This window comes from Mycteria americana, chromosome 2, assembly GCF_035582795.1.
Source record: "Mycteria americana isolate JAX WOST 10 ecotype Jacksonville Zoo and Gardens chromosome 2, USCA_MyAme_1.0, whole genome shotgun sequence".
In the NCBI taxonomy this organism is placed as follows: domain Eukaryota; kingdom Metazoa; phylum Chordata; class Aves; order Ciconiiformes; family Ciconiidae; genus Mycteria; species Mycteria americana.
Window position 1 is genome coordinate 143,340,448 of NC_134366.1, and position 16,512 is coordinate 143,356,959.

General features: G+C 41.8%; 1 long non-coding RNA gene across 1 annotated transcript; it reads left to right on the top strand.

Moving 5' to 3' along the window:
• Positions 1-6,181: 6,181 nt before the first annotated feature.
• On the top strand, positions 6,182-16,278 carry LOC142406229 (uncharacterized). Its single transcript, XR_012774509.1, has 3 exons — positions 6,182-6,406; positions 11,670-11,890; positions 12,332-16,278. It is a non-coding gene; the product is annotated as an uncharacterized LOC142406229 (long non-coding RNA).
• Positions 16,279-16,512: the final 234 nt, after the last annotated feature.

Consider the following 16,512-nt stretch of genomic DNA (forward strand, 5'->3'; position numbering starts at 1 on the left):
TGATGAACACAACCTGCCAGCCCTTTGGGCTAGCCACAGCACCCTGTTTTCTCAGAGGAGAACACCCTTTTAACCCCACACATGTTCCAACTCCCAAGCAACAAGCCCTCAGTCTGCATGGTAGGTTGCGTAAGTGGGGACCGCACGTGGCTTGCTCACCTGTGAATGCACTGTAAGACAAGGCCAGCACGAATGCACTGCAGTAGGTTGCCCCTTTACATACTCTGTCAGTGTTCAAAGAAAGCATATGTGCAACCCCAGGTCTGTAAGAGGGAAGGATGCTTCCTAGCAGGGCATGTTACAGGAGAGAAGACATCTTCCACCCTACTGCTTGGCTGCACAAACCAGCACTGGGGTTGAGCTTTGTTGCTTCTTTATAGAAACTTTGACTTGAGCTTACCTCAGTGAAAGTTGCAGGTGTTTTGCTGAACAAGTAAGAAATCAGGACACTTAAGTTCTAATATTTCAACACTATTTTTTTGTCTCAAGTTCAGGGTACAGACTGAAAAATACAACCACCACCACCCCCCCAATGAAATATTTAGAAGTGTTCTCACGTGGAAAGTTTCGTTTTGACATTTTCCAATTCAAACCAGTTCATTTTGGCTTTGTTTCACATGGAGATGTATACTCACAGGCAGTTTTAGTGCCTCTGCTTTATAGGCCTCAGGATCTATATCCCGTTCAACACAGTCACTGTTCTCCTAATGTTCCATTCCAGCCAGAGAATAGAGTGCGTTAAGGGAAAAAAACATCTTGACAAGAAGAACCATCCCACAGAGGAAAAAGCATTAAGTATCTCAGATTACATCTCCTAGAAATGTCTTGTGGGGCTTAGGCACAAACAGGTTACTACCAGACTGATCCAGTTTGTTTCCAGTGTGTTCCAGCAAGCCCTATTTGAATTAAGATGATTGATTCACTGATCAAATACTTAATTTTTCTAGGAAAAGAATTATTAACTTCTTCATAGTTGCATTTTCCTATAAAAAGTGTTTTGGTGCAAGTTTTAAAGCAACTGTAAAAATATATTTTGACAATCATCCTCTTATTTACAGACCTTAATACAGACTAAGGACAGCCAGTATCTTCAAAGTTTTGGTCAGGAAAGAAAGTGTTCAAATGTTTACTGAACAGGACTACTATAAACTGGATTAATCTCTACCATAGTTTTCCTAGATGGAAATGTCACTTCCAACTTGATTCTCCTCTGATGTTGATCTTCCCCTCCAGTAACTGAGTTCTTGTTCTCTGCAGCACAAGCAGAAGAACAGTTCTGTTGTGAAAGAAGGAAATCGGCACAGCCACAAGTTCTGCATTATCTCAGAATAAAACTGAAGTCTCAGAAGAAGGCCTGAGGTTGAAGGATGCCATTCAGAAATTCCAAGAAGCCAGTTTAATTTGAAATAGATCAAATGCCAGGGAAGTGCTACTGTGAAACTGAAGCAGAAGTCCTCAGTACTGCAGCTTTCACAATATAAAAACTGTATTTTCATCTTCTGTCACAAGTCATTAGGAATATCAGTTCCTGTTCAGATAACGTCACTGCTGATGGTACCTCAGTCAGAGGTACTGCTTTTCTAATTTTACTGTCTTTGTCTATGCCTTAAGACAGCTGCTCTGCATTTCCCGGCGACACCTAGAGTTATGACTCCTACAATGAGAATTCAATAATTCTTCCCGTCTGTCTGGATGAAGACCTATGGTAACCAAGTGTTTCCTCTGAAGTCCATGTGCATTTTTCTCCCCCATAGCTTTCGTATCTGTGCTCTGACACAGTGTTTGAAGTCAGCAGGTGACTAATACATGCTGCAGAGTATCCTTTCTGAATTTTGGGATTGCAGTTGCCAGCACACTCTCCCCTTCCCCCAGAAGTAACCTGGAGTAACATGGAGGAGTCATGGCCCTATGCTCTGGCCAGCTTCCACTTTGGATGATTATACCCTGCTTGTCTATATCCCCTTTGCAGATTTAACTAGACACAGTGTGTGATTTACTTCCCACCAGAGCTTGCCATGTAGTTTGCTGGGCAGTTAAGATAGATACACAAAGGCTATCCACCATCTTCTTGTTGAACTGTATCTGAAATGTTCTGAAGTCCTTCTAGATGAAATACAGGCTGTGGGCATCTGAGAGAAAAGAGCATCTGAACAGACTCAGCACCACCTTGAGTCTTTAGGCTATGAAAAAAGAAAAGCCCTTACATATGCTACTGAAACCTGATTCCTGATGAGACGTGCACCGCACAGACTCAAGATCACACCTTAAGATCAGAAGAGAAAACATCAAAACCTGAGACAGACCTGAGTATTTAGTGGTTCATTTCTCTCTTCTTATGATGGGGACACCACACTCAGGGAATTGGAGTCCAGCTTACCCTAGAAGAGCAGGCCACTAAGGGATTTCCCTGCACACTGCAACCCTGAGCTCCTGGCAGCAGGAGGCTGCCTATGAAGTTCTGACACCCCAGGAAATCTGAGCTGCTGGAATAGCCTGTGAGAGCCCTTCTGCTTTGTACTGCTAACACAGGAGAGGCTGAACAGAGCACCCCAGAGCCCAGATCTCATGGGAGCAACATCAAAAGTTACCCCTAGCGTATCTCCCCTCCGTGAATGTCAGACACATCACCACATCAGACAAAGAGAACATTTGCACACGTATTTCATGAGTGCTCTACAGATAGCTCCAGCTCTGCAACCCATCCACAACTTCTTGTTCATGTTGTGAACTAGCAGACTGACCATGCGTCATACCTCTTACCAGCCTACTAAGATAACTGCTACCACTATTCATTCAGTAGCGATGCATACGAAACATTATTTCTCTCCTAAAGCCTAGGAAATCAGAACACCACTACTCAGCAAAAATAAACCAACAGAGTCCATTACTTTCTTTCTTTTTTCAAGTCGATCATAAGAGACTTGAATCGCCAAGGCAAACAATCTAGTCCCCTCCCAAACTGGAAGCCTTTGAAGTCTCTGAGCTGGACATCCAGCTCTGTGAGTCAATTCGTCAGCTGTGCCCATCCACGCTCCCCAGGAGGGCAGCTGCCCTTTGGAGGTCTTAAAGGGCCTCCACAGTCTGTTACATATCCCCTGCATGTAGTGCTCTCCAACACTTGTAGCCATTTGTTGGCTTGCTGATGTTAATGTTCTGTGAACTCTTATCAGTTATATTTATTACCACAGTTGTTAATGTTTTGAGAAGGCACAGGCTGGCTTGAGTTCAAAGGAGGACCACGAGAACGGAAAATAAGCCCTGAAGGTGCTTATTTCAGGAGCCTGACTAATGTACCTTACTGAAGAGAAGGTTGAAAAAGGCAACGTGATGAGTAGGTGTTGATACTCACAGCTGCAAAAGGTGTTTTAGTGCAGGGCTTTTCAGTTCTGCATAGCAAGATCCATTTTTTTGCTCTTGATGTTAGGACCTCCAACAAGATGTAAAGTAAAGTGTATTTCTGAGAAGGGAAAGTAATTAATCACCAGGGCAGAGCACAGGGGGGCATCAATAAGCTCACCATTATGCGAGATTTTAAAAAGAGAAAAAGAAAGCAGTGCTGCATCATCAGAGCCATGCCAGTGTGTTGAGGAGAGTAGGGCATGTGAAGGATGTGAGGTAGCAAGATCTTGAGATCTCTCTTTTAACTCAATAACATATGCAAATGCTTTGTGTTTCTGCAGTGTAGTCTGTGAAGGTGGCAGTGGAAAGATGTTCAAGGTCATGTTGTGATCTAAGGATACTAGAAAATGAGGTGCTGCATCTTGCATTGTTACTAGTGGATTTATTTGAATGCAGAGCAACATAAGAAACAACCATTGTCCCATTTAATTCCAGAGAGACAATGCCGCATGTGGAAGTGCTTAAAGCAAAAAAATCTAAATACATTTTGTCACTCCCATCTCCGCAAATCCTTTGTTCAGTGGTTATTAGTACAAAACTCATGTGAAGGAAAACAAAATGAAATCACTTGTTGCTCTTTTAAAATCTCAAGTAGGTCTCATCTTCACAAGGAAAGTGACAGTGAAGACAGGACAGTGTTGGTGATGGACAGTAGTTTGTGGATGTGGAAGTCAAGGAATGATGGGGAATGAATCTGGAGGGGGAACTGATACTCTGGAGGACAGAAAAGCAGATGCTCTTTATAGCCATGGAGAAGAAAACCTTGCTTTTTCTGGAAGATATGTTGCTTTGTGGAAGATTTGTGTAGGCCAGGATGAGAGTTACAGTTTGGGTGCTCTCCTGGCTTCTTTCTATGGCTCCTTTCAGTGGCTCTTTTTTTCCTGAGCTATCAGGGTGCTTATTGTAGCTGTTGACAGGAATTCAGGCTGTGTGAACAAGGTAAGGAAGAAAATTTCCATCATGCTCCTCTTCAAATCAACAGGTTTAGTTAACAATATTCATGCTACAAACTGCTTAAGTATTATGTGGGTTTTGGTACTTTTTGACACTTCTTATAGCATTAAGAAATACAGTTGACTACTTCAGACCATCCATACACTGTTCCTTCAGTGTTCCCTTTGAAGAAGAAGAATGAAGATGAGACTTCCTTGCAAACCAGGGTCAGTGTGTTTCATACACTCAAAAGGCTAGAGCACAGCTGGAAAAAAAAAAAAAAGACTTAAAACCAGTGAGGAAACAGAGAATAGGGCTTCGCCTGGTCTTGCCTGGTGTTAGCCCTATCAGAGAGTGGCTGCCCATGAGTGGGGAGCTGCCCTCCACAGAGGGATGGGGCCAGGCTGGGCTGGGCAGCTCTGCTTTGCCTCCTGTTTCTCACCAGAGAAGGAAGCAGCGGCTTGTCCTTCGGAGAAGGAGCATCTTCCCTATTGACTTTCCAACTGGCTCTGCCCCGTTCCCTGTCATCTCGGGGCTCTTCTCCTGGCCCTTAGGTCCCAGTGTTCTTCAGTATATCTCAGCCCTGCCAGCCCTGGCATCAAGCCCATTTTGCAGGGACAGGGCGAGCTCTGGTCCCAGGAGAGGCTGATAGGAGGGAGGGAGCAGCAGGAGAGGGTGAGTTTTGGGGTTTTTTTAATAAGTTGAAACGAAGAGAAAGAATCAAGGGTCTTCCAGTAACAGGTTTGTCTCTTCTTATTGAACTCAGCTTAGCCTTGCAATGAAGGGCATAATTAGCTGTCCCTCTCTGTAGCTCATGTTCTTTTATTGTATGAAATTATAACAACTAATTTACGTGCAAAAATAAAATGAAGATTTTAGAAGGAGTTTTTCATTTGTAACATTTTTATTGGGAGCTGAATCCACCCTAACTGAGGTAAGCAGAGAGGATTTTTTGAAGGACACCCAACTTTGCCTAGACTTTATAGACTTAAACTGGAGACACAATGGGGAAATTAGGTCAAAAAAGATGTTTTTACATATATATGCAGCAGTCACACAATCAGTCATATGGCAAGAAGGCGTGTACTGCACTGGATCAAAGGGGAAGAGCCTAGCATGAGATTAAAGGGGGGATAATTGCAAGCAACCAGAAAGTTTTATAATAGAGGTGATAATAATATACAGCAGAGGAAGGAAACTGCAAGGAACAGAAATGAGGATAAAATGCAAATAAAAGAGATCCTTTGATCCTTCTGGCTTTCTCCGTATATAACAGAATTATTTTATCACCCACTTACTTCATTTCCCTTCCACTTTCATCTTGCTCTCCTCTGATAGCTTTCTAGTTCCCCTACCCTGACACTACACCAGGTCTGCCTCCCTCCACGTCATGTGGCAGCGCAGTGCAGGATACATCTTTATCAAGTGCCAATTCTAAATATGAAACATCTTCAGTGAGAGACTGTACTTCTCATTTCGCTGCTGACTTTGGGAAGCAACAGGGCTGACAGAGGGCTGAGCTCTGAAAACCACCCCACATAGCGAGCCACATGGCGTGAGTTGAGCCTGAAGTGCCAAAACTCCTGACCACCATTCTGGGAGAAAATGTAAACATTCAAAGAAAAGAGAACCCAAAAAAAGAAGCAGCCTGGGAGTGGGATTTTCCGGATATTTTTGGAAATTTCAGATTTTTACCAAAGCCGTGGAAGTAAAAAACATTTTCCTTCCTCCTTCTATCCCTTATTCTATATCCTGTTTGGTTTCACAGGTCAAGAGGTCTGTGACCAGAAGGAAGGAACCAGCCCTTTCTAAAGAGGACGTCATTTGTGTCTTCTAACAGAAATCTCTGTACTACAGCACTTCAGAAAGCCTGGTCAGTCCTAGCTAAAAGCTCAGGCTAAGCTTGGTTACATGAGTCACCACTTTACAAACGTCATACCTCAGGCATGACGGGAAATAACAGCCGTGATACTAATATACACCAGAGCAAGGAATCTGCAAGGAACAGAAAAGAGGGGAAAAATAAAGAAGAGCGAAAATAAAGAGCCAGTTTCTGCTCTAAGATGGCTAGAAGGTGTGTTGATGGCTTAAAAATGGGTAAAAAGCATGTCTGGCAGTGACTTCTGGGGGTCGCTTGCTCTCTGCTAGCTGTGAGGGGGTGAGACTTTAAAGCACAGGAGCTTTAGCTAGAAGGACTCTCATGTTTGTGTTTGAGTAGCAGTTCCAGCTGCGTGGGAAGATGAAGGCATCCTTGGTGCACTCCCATTTCTGAGGGTGCACTGGGAAGGCCTGCTTTGTACATAGTGCTTTTTCTGATGATGCTAAAAGAGCAAGGCTGCAGGAACGAATTTGTTCCCTCTTCTGAGGTAAGACTCAGAGCCCCTTTTTTACCGAATGCTTGTATGGGCTCTATTAGTGAGAGCCTTGCTGCTTGGAGGGTAGGCGATGCCCTGCATCGGTTGGAGAGTGGGTGAGGTGTATCCTGGGGAGGAGGAAGCAGGTCTAGTGGGTCAGGTAACAACATGAAAGGGTGCCTAGTGCAGCTGGACTTCGAGTGGGATGAGAATGTGATTAATCTTGTCCTCCTTGTCACAGCCCTCAGGCTTTGACAGTTCACTCCTGACAGAGCTAGTACTGTCTGCTTCCTGTGACCTTAAATGGGGTCACCATTGAGGGACGTTATTAAAAATATTTGGTTTTCCACTTACTGACTCATTTGCTGATCCTCTGGAGCCTAAATAGAATGGGTGAATTGATTTGAGTGATACAGTGCTTAGAGGACTGAATAATGGTGATGTAGAGCATATATGCCTCATTGTGCCAGTTGTTGTCTTATACCATGCTGGTGGGAAATGGGGCAACAAGAAAGATATCAGAAGTGACACAGGAGACTTGGACTTCCACAGATTAATTAGTCAAATGCACTCAACCACAAGTAACAAGAGAGGGATGCTCCATGCCTTGTACACAAGGAGATAGTACAGTATTGGTGATAAAATGATACAAATGCAGCACTGATCTGCAAGGATCAGTGACGAGATTTCTGTTACTGCAGTGCTTCTCAGCTAAAGCTGTTCCTAAAACTTTGCAAAGAATTTAGATAAATCCTTCTCAAATTTAAGAACTGTTTTTACCTGATAGATTCACCATGTTGTGTAAGATGTTCACCAGTGTTGTGCAAGATGTTCGCCAGTGTTGTGTAAGATGTAGGATTTTGTGTGCTCAGGAGTTAAAAATGAAAATTTAAAGGGGGTGTGTGTGCCCCCTGGGATGTGCTCTTTGTGTTCTCTAAGTTCCCAGCCTGGGTCTGGAGGGCCAGCCTACCTGTGTTTGTCCAACCTCGCCGTGGTGTTGACTTTTGCCAATTTTTGGCGACTGCAGATTCATTGCCTACCACAAGAGGTCAGCACTGGATAAGTTTGCACCTCCAGTGAATGGTCTTACAAATTTTCAGATAGCAAGAATGTGGAGTTCCCATCTGTTTCAATAGAACTGGTGTGCACTGAGTTCCTTTCAGTAACGGTTTATGTAATAAAACTGTAGCTTGCACATATTTTTAATCTCATCTCTCCTAAAAAGGATTGTTTTCTAGTTATTTTCTCTTTTTCTGCATGTTCTCATTTTGAAAACTAATTTTGTGAAAAGGGTCTCTGAACCATACATATATACACACAGACACACACACACTCTCTCTCTCTCTCTCTCCACACACACACACATATATATTATTATACATATATGATATATATTATTGTATATATTAAGGATGCTGCTTATAGTATTATGAAGGAAAGCTAAAAAGCCTGCAAAGCTAACAGTTACAAAGTCTGGGAAGGAAGGGTAAGTCTGCTTCTAGTGATCCTCAGTGTCAGATCGAAATGTTTGGAGCTATGCCATAAGCCTGGTTAAAAACAAGCTTGGTTGTTTAACCCAGTCCTTGGTAGTGGTTCCTCCTTTTCTCCCTGTCCATAATTTTTGTTTTGTTTGATTTTTACAACCCGACAAAAAACTCAATGAAGTTTTGTTTCAGAGCAAGACGCTGTACTATAGTGACTACAAGGCAAAACTGAGACAAAGAGTAATGAAAAATTTGCTTGTCATTTCCCTTGCATTGAAACAAATGTGTTTGAAAACTCTTCTCCTTCCCCCAAAATTGTAAAAGAAAAAAAAAGCTGCATCTGTTCATGGTGGTATCATCTGGGGATAAAGCAGGAAAATATAATTCAGGAAAGTGCAAATTCTTTCTCTCTCTTTCTCCTCTCTAAAGCTAAATTTAGAACATAAATCTTAGCATAATGTTTGCTTTTTATTTTGTTAGCCAAAAAGAGAAATGTAGCTTAGTGTTCAAACCAGTATGGGAATTTTTATAACCTAAATATTTTTCTTGGCATCATAAAAAAAGTGGGTGGGAGAGGGAGAATAAAAGATGGCAGTTTAAGCAAATAAACTAGAAAATAATGTGTTCAATTAAGGGGCACCAAAATAATGTTATTGTTCTCTAAGTGGTATTTTCATTGCTAAAAATTTGCTTTTGGTGCAGCAGGTTTCTGCTAGGACCTCACAGAAGAAGTGAGATTATAACATAATGATTCTGTAACACCACATTTGGAAAACAGGTCTCAAAGGTACTGGCATAAAAAAAAGCCGATGGCAACATTTGAAGTACAAAATGCACAGGATATTTCAACAAAAATTGTTTTCTTGCAGCCAAGAGTATTTGAAGCCCAAATTTGAATTTAGTGAATTATTTTAGCTAAAAGAAATGAGGTTAGAGGAAGTTATTGATGCAGGCAGAGAAGGAATCATACTGTCTCAAAATTTTCTAAAGAAAGTACATGAGATGTAAAATATTTCTAAACCAAATGCACCTAAGGTAGTCACTTAAAACTGTTCAGAACTGGCTCAAAAAGAGACCAAGCCTGTGTGGGAGTGGAGAGGAGGGAGTGTAGGTATGGAATATTGAGCTAAAATGAAATCCCTTTTCTTCAGTGTACAAAAGTAGAAAACATTGTTTGCATAAAGAGAACTGTAACGGGCCGTCTGCCTGTCTTCAGAAACATCAATTACAGCAGAGATTATTATCACTTGGCATTTAATTAGTGGAATTTCATCTGAAATACCACTAAAATGCTTCCTCGCTAATTATGACTTCAAATCCCTTCCTTTTTGTATCTAGAGGAATCAGCTGTAGGATTACCTACTCTAATGATACAAGTCAGACAGCTTTGGGTACCTGCGTGGCAGGAGCGGGGCTATGAAGACAACAGACTCCTCCAACAGAAAGAAGCGACAAGGAGCGCTCGTCACTCCCGCAGTGCCTGGTACCCGGGGCATTACATGCATGTCCGGGAAGGGACCGTTTGGACAAGCCTGACTGTTAGTGATGATAGGTGGTGTTGGGCAGCAGGGCAGGGTCTCTTTGCCCGAGCTGTTCTGCCTCTGGCTTAGAGAACAGATTAGTCTAGAGATCTTCCTTACTAGAGATGGACGACTGTGTATGCATGTGTGTGGTGAGGAGGTGTTGCTTGAAGGGAGGAAAATGCCAACAGAAGAAGAGTGATTAAACCGCTCATTAAATTTAATAGCCTTGCTATTTATATTGGAATGGGCTTTGCAGCAGTGGGTAGGAATGCATTAGCCAAAGGAAAATCTAAATATGACCTAACAAAGCTAGAAGGGGAGTTGAGAACTTGGACAGAAAGGTACTAGGTTATACTTTTTTTTTTTTTTAACAAACTACTCCCTGTTTCAGGAATGTCTCTCCAACTTGCAAGTTTAAAGCAGTAGCTTTGTTAGCTTTACCATGAGAAAGGCATATCCTGTTTAAACGAAGCTTTGCCTATCATGAGTGTTCCTTGTGCACAGAGAGGCTACTCCTCTACTGCCAGGCAAGAGCAGGACAGGAAAAGTGTTGCTAGCTCAATGCATCAGGAAGACCAGTTTTATAGCATGTAGCCCCCTGGAAGTGGGAAACCATAGTCACTAGCTAAAGGCTGCACTTAAAATTCACAGGGCCAAAACTTAAAATTCAAGGGCCACATTCCTGTCCTGTGTGTCTTAGCTCATGTTACGGTGTCTAAATATCTGCCTTCCAATCGAAGGGAAGGAATTCAGTCCTGTTTGTAATGAAGTCAATGCAAAGGCCATCATTGACTTGAGTCGATCCTTGGTTGATGTGCTGACGTTCATGGCTGTAAAAGAACTAAAGTTCACATAAACAGGTAGCAAAAGTTATACACAAGGGTTTTATTACATGAATAATTTGACATACTCCGTGGTAGTCAGATACAAGTGCATTTAATTAATGTTTTGTGGACATCATAACAGTCGGAATATTTCAGCTGAACAGTCAGTATTTGGCTGAATTCAAGCCAGTGCAATTCATGACATAACCATAAACAGGAAGTTACAGGTCTACAATGAGGTTAGACTAGATAGCAACAGCATAGTTATTGTCACATCAAAGCATTACGAAGTATGAAAGCCCAATATTTCAACTATCTCTAAAATGGTATTTGTACAAACCTGTTGTAGATACCTAAATGTAAGGATTTGTCGCATCAGTAATGGATCATGACTTTCTCTATTTTTGGGAGTTATTTCAATATTCAAAACTATTTGGGGCAACAAGAAGAAATGTAAACATCTGACGGTCCTTTGAAAGTCCCTTCTGAGAAAATACATTGTGTGCCACAGGAAAAGTGCATTCTAACTGGTGTGTCTGCTATGGCCAGTTTGACTCAAATTCACATAGCACCAGATATTTATCCATTTCTGCAGTAAAAAGTTAGAAAATCTTTGTATTAACTCAGAAAAGAGAAAACAAAGTCAAAAGTTTTTTTCTTCTTCTTTCTTTAGAGGAACAACAATTAAATAAAAAAAACCCCACCCGACATTTAAACAGTTACCTCTTATGTACAAAGGAACCAAAAGCTAGCAAAGCGCATAGCCAGTGAACAGTCTTTATTATTTTTTTCTTCAGGTTCATGTACCTGAATATATGAGTTTATTTACAGGTGGACAGGTATCCACAGAAGTAATAATCAGAATACTTCTATTTGGCTAAAAGTTGTATAAAAAAAGACAAAACACTTCTTTCAAATACTTTCCAAATATATATATATATATTAAAAGTATTCAGTATTTCCATTAGTGCCAGAGTTGGAAGCTCTTTCTCATTTTAAAAAGTTAACTTTGTGATAGTAAGTGACAGCAAAGGACTGACGATTGCAGTCAAGAGCTTTGACTTGAGAGACTGCAGCTGGAGCTACACCGGGCCCACGGGACAGTTGCAGATTGCAGAGAAATGCAGTAGTGTCTTTCTGTTGCTGTTATAGGCCAGCTCCTGGTGACGGAGATCTGCGAGCTCCAGAGAGCCTCCTGCACCACGCTGAGCATCGCTACAGCTACCTCTGCGTAACCCTCCTGGGGGCAGGTCCTCTGCTGATATAAGTGGTCACAGCTATGGGAGATATGGCAGCTGATAACCCCTGAAGACCTGCCCTCAAGCATTTTTTTCAAGTCATTGGGTTCTGTGGATCACGTTGTAGGAGCCCTGGTAAGGAATATGTTTTTCTATTGAGCAACATACAAAAAAGCACTGCATTTTTTTCAAAGGACAGCATTTAAAAAAAAAACAACCTAAAAACCTCTGAAGTAGTGGAAATATTCTTTATGCAAATGGACAACTAGCATGGGCAGGTAGCTCGATAAATGGGAAAACATAATTTCTACGCTAATTCTTGTAAAGAATATAAAATTAAAGGCCTCAGCCCATCAAATACAAATACACACTGTAAAAATATTTTTCAATTAAGCATAACCTAGATGAGTGCACATCTCTGGATAGATAAGAATACCACTGCCTTCATACTGGTATCAAATATTTGAATAGTTTGCATATAAACAAAATCTTTCTTTGTTGTTGAGTCCAGGCTTGCTTTACTCTAAAGCAAGGATGTTCTTAATACATCTATTTTTTTTTTCTTTCTTCTTGTAGGATGAACTGTAAGAAACACACTTCATTCATTGACCAGACTACGCTGATGTATATTACAGCAACAACCCAAAATTTAAGTAAAAATGTTGCAGGAAGGAAAAAGGAACAAACCTTTTTCCTTCATTTAATCACACCAGCTAAAAGAACAAGACATCCATTTTTCATCTTTCCTACTCCCTTCCAACAGAGGGTACGCTAAAAACAAGGTCTGATCCTTTGTCTCTTACACACCCCAGCCCTGAAGTCCAGTCAATGCTTAGGATGAAGGACTGAGTGTTTTGAGCAAGGTATCATCTGGGGCAGCAGGTCTCAGCCGTGAGACCACAACCCCTAAGGAGCCATCCATGCCTCCCAAGCGGTGTGCTGCAGAGCACCATGGAGAAGTGGTGGTAAGAATGAAACCGGGCTGGTAGGATGACTGGAAGGGCTCTCATGAGGGGCAGGAGCGTGGCTGCAAGCCCAGTTTGCAGTGGCCAACTCCTTGGCATAGCTTGCTGGTGTTGCTGTAAACTCCTACTGACCCCATGTGAGAGAGCAGCTGCTGGTCCTGCTCTGCTGCCCGAGCGTGCATGACGCTGAGCAAAAGTGCAAGAGGTGCCAGGGCCGGAGCAGCAGCAGCTCTGGCTGAGCGAGCACAGGTACCACATCCCTCCGCTTCGCCACGCCGGGCCTGGGCGCCCAACCTGGTCCACAAGAGCGTGCCAGGTTCCTGTCTGGGCCACGGCTCCCCAGCCTCTCTGCTCCTGGGGCCCTGCAGCTCAGCACTCCTCCGTCCTGCCTCTCAGGTTTTTGGAGAGCAGAAACAAGACAGGAGACAAATATATGCTAAAGGCGATGGGAGCACCTTCAGCTCCTCAAGTTTGGGCGTTGCTAACTTAGGGGAAAAGGTTGGAGTTGAACGGATTCAAGATACAGTATGCAGCTGTATGAAAATGCATAGTTTGTACATATACATTCATTTACAGAGATCAAAGGAAGGTTCTTTGCTATGTAGTTTAATCACCACCTGCTTTCAACAAAAACGCGACCTGACAAAGCTACAGGAGACCAGTTAAGCACACAGCTTGTGAGTTAATGGTAGCTGAATGGCATTTCCCAAATAAAGAATTAGCTTCTTTTTCTTCTTGCCTTTTTGAGATAACTTTAAGTAGTTTTTCATTTGAAGACTGTTGTTTCTGTAATAATGTATAATAGATTTTGGGATTTTGAGAGATTCCAACGGTGGTCATCTGAGTATTGGTGCACCCTGCTCTGAGGTTTATTAACAAGTATAAGTCCTGTAAGACAAACAAGCAGACCAACAGAAATCTGGTTTCAAATATGGTGTGTGAGCTAGATTAAAACGTGATTCTTTCAAAATGCTGACGTTCTAGTTCAGCAGCGAGTAGTGCTTTTTTGGCAATAGCTGAGCTAGTATCTAGAAAATTTTACAAGTTTGCTCACTTTTGCTTTTATTTCAGTTAACACTTTGGAACCTAGCTGCTTCCCATGAGGAATGTCTATTGTCCTGAGCATCCCTGAACGTACAACAGTAATGTACCAGGCAGGGTGGGCTTAAAGACAAGGAGAAAACCTTGGTTTAAATGATCTATTTTAATCTTGTTTTCCATTTGTGTTTTTTCTGAAGAAAAATTGCTTTCTCACTTGTGATACTTACTAAACCACAGTGGTTTGCTACGAAATGTAACTTTAACAAAGACTACTGCTTTTTACTAATCAAGATGTTCTATAAATACTTAATTCAGCAATGAATTGACTTTTTTCATGATAATTCTTGTTCTTAATTTTTACTTAGGAAAAAAAGGGGTTAATGCACTTATTAGACGACTTGGATTCTTCCTTGCAATTTTTATTCAACCATATCTATGAAAATTGCACAAAAGCATTTCTGAAACTAGAAAAAAATATAATAGATAATTAGGATTCACAAGGAGGAGAGTAAATTTATCAAAGCATATTTTGCCATCTAAGTGAAGAAACATTGCCTGTAGCTAGTGAACTGATCATTCGCTGGTAAATGAAAAAGCAGAAAAGATTTTTTTCCATACAAACAATGAATATTAAAAGTGCAAGAGGATGAGATTTGCTCATTCTAAAACCCAGTGACCAGAAACAAACTATTCATTACCTGAATTAATTGAGAAAAAAATATTCCTTCTCAATTCTTAAAAAAGTCACTCTCTCCAAAGTTGGTTTAGTACATTAATAAAACTCAGGAGCTAGTGCTTGGCAAATTAATAATTCAGTAGTCTTTCTTTAAAGTTTCAAGTGCAAGCACATAATTCTTAGTATTTTAACTCAAATTATTTTCATAGACTTTTAGGCATTAATATACACATTGCTAATTTCACAAATGTTTTTAATTTAAGAAAAAGATCTGAAATGTTTGGAGCATCATGACTTGTACTGAGAATGACTCCTTACATACCTGAAGTCTACTGGAAGTGCTCTTGGTTCAGCAGGCAGAATTGACTCAGAAGCAGACACAAAAGATTTTAACACTTTTTTCCACATAAAGTAACAGCAACATTCTTAGAGGAATTTTGGAAAGCCCAAGTCTGTATGTTTTTGATCTAGCATTAAAACACTTTCAGTGGCAATAGATTGCAGAGGCTTTTTGATGAGTTATGGCTAAGGTCCTCTGAATTCTGGAGTTCTCCCCAGCTGCCAGCGCCACAGGGAGACAGTGACAGTTTAACAAAGGTCTGCATGGTGGCATTTTGTTTTTTTATCTTAAGAAAACGCACCTGCTTCTAATAAGAAACAGTTTTTTGCTATGTGCAAGTCACTGGCAGTGGAAGTACCTTATCTAAATCTGCCGTGCTGGCCCACAGACTGCCCCCAGAGGGCAGAATCAAATCAGATTGCTAAGGAGTATCATCTACATGCCAAAGTCTTCTCTTTTAAGCTTTCCTTCAAAAATACATGAAAATACAGAAACTAGTCAGGCAACAGAACTGTTACTTGTGCTGCCTGATGGACCGCCACCTTGGAGCAGGCCTGTCACTGCTCTTGCTCCTCAGCCAAACGCAAACTGAGTTTTCAGAGACACGCTGTGCTTAGTGCAAAGCTTTTAAGCATTTTTCCACAATTGCAAGACCTGAGCAGCGCTATGCAGCACTCATCTCTGTGGTGGGATGTATAGGTAACATTAATCCATGCTTTCTCTTCAGCACAGGTGTCATGGTGCTCACCAATGTTAAGCATGTCGCTTGCATGCCACTGGCGGTGCGCCTGCCATGCGCCAGGGACTCCTGTTAGTCCCTGAAAGGACACAACAGCTTTTACAGCATGCAGAAATACCTGGATCCTGCACATTTTTTGTAGGCGAAACTGCAGCTTGATTAAAAATGGCAAGATGATACATTTGCAACTCGAGGTGAGACTGTACTCATGCTATTGGAGCAGCAGTTAGCTTTTACTTTTACCTATGGATGTAGAAATGAGAGCAGAACGTCTGAAAATCTCGTAAAAGGAACTGGGGACTCTGGGAAGTGGTTGACAAAGCGCTTTTGCAGGGATTTCACACCATGGTGCCAAGGACTCCAGAGCTGTGCGTGGTCTGTGCACACATGCGCTCATCAGCCTGGGAGAGGGGAGCCCAGGAAGGACTCACCCTGGGAAGAAAATGAGAGCATCGCTGTCTGTCTCCCCTCTTTACTGCCATGTGCTTTGTTTTCCAGTCACTGCAGAATTCCCCTTTTCTAGGTGTGATTTGGAATAAAGAGTTTGGACAAAGTAAAAGTAAAAAAGGTCTTTATTTTTTCAATATACTCCACAAGATTTGAAGAGATTCTGTGCTGGGGTAGAGTAGCTGTTCTTTGTTTCAAGCGCTGAAACTGGCATGTAAACATTCTTAAGCTAAACTACATGCAACAGTATTAGGGCTCTAAGCGTAACACCAAAACCAGAGGGAAGACGAGTTCTTCATTAGCTCATTTAGGAACAAGTAGATTGTCTTTAGGACACTAGTTCCCAAAATTAGAGGGGCTGAAGGCAGGAAAAGCCAAATGGAAATACCATTGCCAACCTGGAAGTGGGCCTGTAAGCATAAGAATCTGGAGAGCTACTGTTTAAAGCAGGAAAATACATACTCGCATACGGCTTCTGGTGGTGTCTTCTACTTGCATGAGTTCAGCCCCTCCAGAGACAAGGGGCTCCTCAGACTGCCCACTATACAG